Here is a 6,455-nt window from a genome sequence, read left to right on the forward strand (position 1 = left end):
TTTAAACTATTGACTATATGTGAACACCATTTCTATTCCTGTTCAATGCTTTACGTTCATTCTGTTTTTTTTTTGAATTACTATAAATATTAAACTGCTACATATAAAGCTTACTTATGTATAAAGATTAAGATAGAAAAGAACACAATCAAATCATTTCTCACATCTTTTAAAGCATTGGGACGGGAACTTTTTTCCCTCCCTCTAAACCCTGCCCAAGAGTCTAGGTTTTAGATTGTATATGGTTTTTCTGAATGAAAATCCCCATGACTGGAGTTGTCTTTGCAGCTTAGCTTTCTCCCAGATGCTGCCATGGTCCGTCAGTCACGTTTGTCCCTATCACTGAGCTTCCTCATGCTAGCACTGGAACACCAGCTCTTAGTCCAACCAATCTGGGGGAACCGTGGCTTCCCATGACATAAATGAAATGCCTTAGGCTGAAGGATGAATCACATTGGAACAATAGATTCTCGGCCAAACATACACTACACATCTTATGTTTACAGAAATATATTTGTGTGAATAAATTCTTTTTTAATGCAATATTAATTATTCCCTCCCTCCCCACTTCCTCTCTATTCTACACCTAACCCCCAGCTCCGCACACATAAGGAATAAGAGTTCAAAATAAAAGGATTTGATGTAATGTGCCTGACGGGAGGATGATGCATTAACTTTATTCTCCCCTGCCCCCCTCAGTGGGAAGAACAGGATAAGCCATTATTATGTACGAAGCAGCTTCTAAGAAAGCAGCTAGAGGCATTAGAAGCAAGATTATCTGTCTTCTGTAATTAAATCCCTTTTCTTCCTTTCTCTTCTCCTCCAGGCCTGTACCAGATCACTGCTTAGGTCCCATGAGCATATTTAACACGTCATCCTGCACAGGAGCCTCAAGATGAGCAGAGGCAGTAATTAGAATCCTCTAAACCAGGGGGATTTTAGTTATTTCCTCCTTAAGGAAAATTTAGGAGATACTGTTTTTATCCAAGAGCTGTTTATAGAATTGGACCCTTAGCAGAAACCTATATGGCATTTGCTTCATAATGCACTTGAGTTCCAATATTTTCTTTGACTTGAAACATCTTACCTCCAGCCACCAACGCCACCATGTGCACACCCCTTACATCAGCGGCCTTTGTGTTGAGTGGTCATGGAAACTCCAGGCTGTGCTGGGCTCCATGTGGAAGATAAGTGCTGATTAGTGATAGGGCTGAATGCTGGGCTCAGCTTTGCTGCTGTCTTCTGAGCGAGTACGATTCTATTCGCATTCAGACATCCCTGGATCTAGGCGTCTATGGTGACATTATTTTTTAAGCAGATACACATTGGATTCTCAGAAAAAAAGAGAAAGAAAAAGAAAGGAAGAATTCAGGAATTAGCAGAGACGAGAAATCCCTCTCTTTCTCTGTTCTCTGCTCTAACAAAGTAGCCAGATATGGACTGATTTAGAAAGCCTTGAAAAAAAATATCTTAGTGCTAATGGTCAAAGTTATTATATTATAGATTTTCAATCAGCATAAGAAAGAAGAAACAGAACGATATAAACTCACCCTATAGGGAAACACTGACATTTCTATCTGTGTAGGCCAGCTGGCTGTTAAACTGGATCAGCACCTTCTCAGCATTTTCTTGATCACTGTGGAGATTTAGTGACTTAACTCCACCTGCTGGATGACTGAGAATTACACTGCTTTGGCTTAGAAAGGCAAGCTGGCATCCGGAAATGGACAGCAACTTAGAAGCCTAGAGAGCTGACTTAAGCTCTTAGCTCTGCCACTGTCTGGCCACGTTGGTCATCTCCGAAAGACCGACTTAAGGTTTCTGGACTGCAGCTTCACATCTGTAAAAGAAAACAGTGGCTTGAGCTGATGATGTCTAATGACCCTGCATTCTTAAGTCCCTATGATTCTGACTGAATTTAAACCAGGAAATCTAGACCAGAGGCTCTTTGCTCACATCGGCTAGAGCAGTGCACAGGGTACTGTAGTTTGGTTAATTGCTAATGGGAAGACTCACAAACTGCTACCATTTTTGTATCGCTCGTCTTGGTTCTGCTGCTTACCGGAAGGAAGAGTGTTACTTCAGGCAGGAACTTGATCCCTTTAATTCTCATTTTCCTAAAGACAAGAACAGATGATAACGCCTGCCCCAGAGCAGTCACAGTTTAAATGGCATCTTAATAACACTCGGGGCTCTCTTTTTTGTGAACCCCATGGGTACTGGGGATTTGAAGATGATGTAGAATTGTGTGAGAGTTTGTTTATGCTAATTAATGCCGGTAATATGGAGCAATGTTGTCAACAATCCAAACTCAGGTTAAAGGGAATAGTTTAAACAAGAATAATAAAGTCATGAGGAAAGAAAAGAGCTGTTTCCCATTTCAACACATTGTAATTCTTTCCCTGTGACAACCCTTTTTCATACCACAGCAACTCATTTCACAGAAAAGCACACCGACACAAACACCCACTCACACCCATATACATACATATGCACACACACAAAGAGTATGTCCTTGTCCCCAGTTCAGACCTTGAGGCCTGGCCTTATATCTTGTCTATGAATGTTTCCCATTATGCCTGGTGCCCACAAGTGAACACTGGAAGCTTCGATGGAACTGTGTATAACTTGACATCTTGGCATTAAGAGCGTTGTTGGTGTTCTTCTCCCCCTCCAAGATCTGATGAAGACCAAAACCACCTGGATATTCCAAGTTAAATAAAGAAGATGTCAAAGACTAATGATCAAAGATAAGAAAGAACACTGGTTGATACCGGTTGGTCCTGTTTAAGGAGACCAAAGGGGAAAAAGTTACCTGAAAGTGGATTTGGCCTTAGATCCCTAGCACTTTCAAGTGGAATCCAGAAGGGCACCTTTAATTCAGCACAGGCGGTTTTAGGACCTCTCGTGTTATTATTTATTGTTACTCTGAACCATCTCCTATTTGTCTTAATAATTTACTCCGGTTTTTTTGCCCTACTTTTGACCTATTTACTCTTCTGCTAATGTGTTACCTAAATTTCTATTTCCACTTTTCCTATAGATCTCATTTTCCAAGGACCACATAACCTGGGATCAATTATTTTTGGTGCTAGACATTCAATATTTATTTATATCCACTTAGATGAAAGATCTGAATATTTCTTCCACTTATATGTATAAGAGAAGAAAGTCTTTATAAAGGCAGAAAAGCCATCAAGGCTTCCACTGTGTGCTACTGTGCACTCATTTAAAAAGAATCTTCACTCTCTTTTTATGTAATTGGGGTAATAATCCCCACTTTTGAAAATTAAAATAAAAACTTATAAGAGACTCTCAATAAAGGAGGAAATCAGTTCATAATTTAGCAGGTTCTTTTCAGTCAAATTCAAAAATAAATCTTTCATAAGTGCTTGAGGACATTTCCTCTACTTTGCCTGTAACCTCAACTAAGTGAGGATCATCTCTTCTAAAATCTGAGTAGGAGAGATTGTGACAGTCATGATTTCAGAGATCATTTACAAATTACAAGTTCACTGAATTAAAGTTACATCCTGATACATATTTATCCGCTATAACCTAATATTACAATTACAATTATTTAATTTTAAAAGTGAATTATCTTATAATTTGAAAAGCTAATAATGATAATAGCAGTTACAACATGGGCAAATGTAGGATGATGGACATTGGAATCCAAAAGTAAATATCTGAACAATTTGAGTTAGGGACTGATAATGTATTCAACCTGTCCTAGCATCTGGAATAGGTTTTCAGCATTTGCCTTAGTAAAACCACTAATAGCTTCTGACAGAGTTTTCCCAGCATTATTTCTAAGCATTTATTGAAACACAGTTAAAATGGTATCCATGTGTACCCAGTTCATCCTTGCTGTATGCTATAAAACATGGCTTTAGGTAAGCCACTGAGGCTGTGGTCTCGTTATTGCTTTCAGTACGTGTTCTGCTCTGCCTCCACTCCTACCCCTCATTATAAAGTTAAAAACACATGTTCGTCCTAGATTTCCATTTTAGAATTGATCTAAAATATCCTGCATCCCTCTTTAAATTATTTACTTCCCTTTGTCAAAACAAACCAAACTGCAATGGCATTTTCATATTTTATAAAATGTATATGACAAAAATATTTTTTTCTGACTACAAAAGTATGATAATCATTTTTAAAAGTTTAGAAAATATTTAAAAGTATACTGTTAACATGGATGCATTGTCTTTCATACTTTTCCTTTGTATTTACTTAATAATAATCTCTTTAATCGCAAAGAAAAAAATAAGGTTATTGTCTAAAACTGTTTCACAGCATACATTTTTCTCCCAATACATTTTCATAGACATCACTCTATGGCAATTACTTTGCTTCAATTCCGTCATTTTGAATGATTAAACACTATTCCATTTGCAAATATATCATGATTTATTGAACTCATCCCCTTTGATTGAGGTTTAGGTTGTTCCCATTATGTTGCTAATATAAACTGCCCTGCAATGAATCTCCCTTACCTATGTCTCAGTGTACCTAACTCATTGTCTTATGCGTAAATCTCTGAAAGAGGGATTGCTGAGTTGGACAATTTAAGCATTTCTAATTTTGTATTCATATTGCTAAATTGTCCACCAGAATACTTGTACCAATTATTTTCCTGCCAGTAGTGTGAGCAAATGCCTTTTTCCCCATATTCTCATTAATATTAGTAAGCTCATGGCTAAGGAATGTTATAATTTTGCTTGTTGATGTTTATATATATACTAATAGGAAGTTTATGTATTAAAGGATACATATTTAGTTTTTACATTTTGCACCCTATCTGGAAGAATGGGACACAGTTATAAGCAGAAAATGGCATTTATTCTATATTGTAAAGACTTGTAAAGGAAAGCTCCATCACATATTTTTCTAAACACTCACTTTTTGTCTCAAGATTTCTGTAGAAGCCCATGTTAACAGAAACAGAGTAGTAATTTTAGACTTGTTCTAATAATTGATGGATAGATTACACTCATATACAGCATCAAACTTGCTTGGGGAGTTGGAATCACTTCCCAAGTGTAAGGTTCCACAGCAGAACTTGCCTTGATGATGATGAGAACATGATTTTGTCTATTAGTTAGGTGATAAGTGATAGTTCAGAATTCAGTATGCAGTTTAAATAGGATGGTAATAGTTCAGTGTCTCTGTGTGTGTGTGTGAGAGAGAGAGGAAGAAAACTATTCACTCACTCAGGTGTGTTTCTTTGTATTCTTTATAAACACTTTCTATCTCATCAATTTCTCTCAATCTCTTTCCAACTCAATCTTCCTCCTCTTTTCTTTATTATCACTGTTCCCACAGGGCCCTTTTTGTACCCAACCCTGTTCTTCTTTCTCTTTGCCTGGGACTGGCCCTTCCTTTTCATGTTTTGTGCAGCTTCCCTTTGTGTGTGGACACATTATCTGTATCACAAATCTTTGGAGCTCCTGTTGTCTGTTCCCATTGAGGCTGCCCTTTCCTTTGTCTGGGCTCCTTTTCCCTGTTAAAATTCTTTCCTTTTTGTGGTGACTGGCTTAATTTTAATGCAAATTCCAACGTAACATACATCCTCTTCTCGCTCTCATTTGCAGTTGTTTTTGGACATGCTCCAGTCATTTGATGTGAGATGCATTTACCTTTTGTGCCATATTTTCCCTCTTTTGATGGTTTCTTCCTTTTTCAATGTTAATCCTCTCTTCCTCTCTGATAGTATTTTCTTTAGTGGCTCTCTTTTGTCATTGATGAAATGTTTTGTGAGTTTTTTACTCTTATCATTCTTTCAGCTTCAATGTTAGTCTTTTTACTTTGCTTTTGTGGCCATGTCCATTAAGGGTCTTCTGTTGTCAGTCTTGGTCTATTGTTTCCTGGAATATTCCTTCATTATCTATGATACGTACATAAGCATGATCCTCAAAGAAAGTACCATGCAGGTGACAAAAAATTATGTTTCCATTTATTAACATATTTATTAGAGCAGAATCATATACAACTAAGGACCTGACATCCATGTGAGGATTTTGAAATTTCTTAGAATATCTATTATACTGGAGTAAGTGTTGAAAATATAAAATACTCAAAATATAGTGTGGAGAGAGAGGATCAAAATAAAGGTGAATTTGAAACCTGGTTAAATAATGACTAGCATCATTAAATCAGAACTCAGAGTGATTTTAAATGTCACTTAGCTCATTTTATCATCTAATATCAAATCTCTACAACATCCCAAACAAATAATCGTTTAGACACGGATAACCAAATACAGATTAGCCAATCAATTTTAATCTTCCCTCTATATTGAGTGAAAATCTGTCTCAATGTAGATTTGCATTTTGGCCCTAGTTCTTTTCACTAACATCATACTTTTTTTTTTTTTTAATTTGTGTTCTTTCGTATCACAGTGCTTCAAATATTTGAAAAGAGATATTTTATCTTCTGTTCTTCAGTGTGAA

The 6,455-nt window shown here is 36.8% G+C and overlaps 1 long non-coding RNA gene across 1 annotated transcript in view; it reads right to left on the bottom strand.

Moving 5' to 3' along the window:
* LOC138919007 (uncharacterized) overlaps window positions 1-1,812 on the bottom strand; it is an 80,381-nt gene extending 78,569 nt beyond the window's left edge. Inside the window, exon 1 of the long non-coding RNA XR_011428882.1 lies at window positions 1,551-1,812. This is a non-coding gene — a long non-coding RNA (uncharacterized lncRNA). The remainder of the gene's footprint in view (window positions 1-1,550) is intronic.
* Window positions 1,813-6,455: the final 4,643 nt, after the last annotated feature.

The sequence above is a fragment of the Equus caballus genome, chromosome 19 (genome assembly GCF_041296265.1).
Source record: "Equus caballus isolate H_3958 breed thoroughbred chromosome 19, TB-T2T, whole genome shotgun sequence".
Taxonomy (NCBI): domain Eukaryota; kingdom Metazoa; phylum Chordata; class Mammalia; order Perissodactyla; family Equidae; genus Equus; species Equus caballus.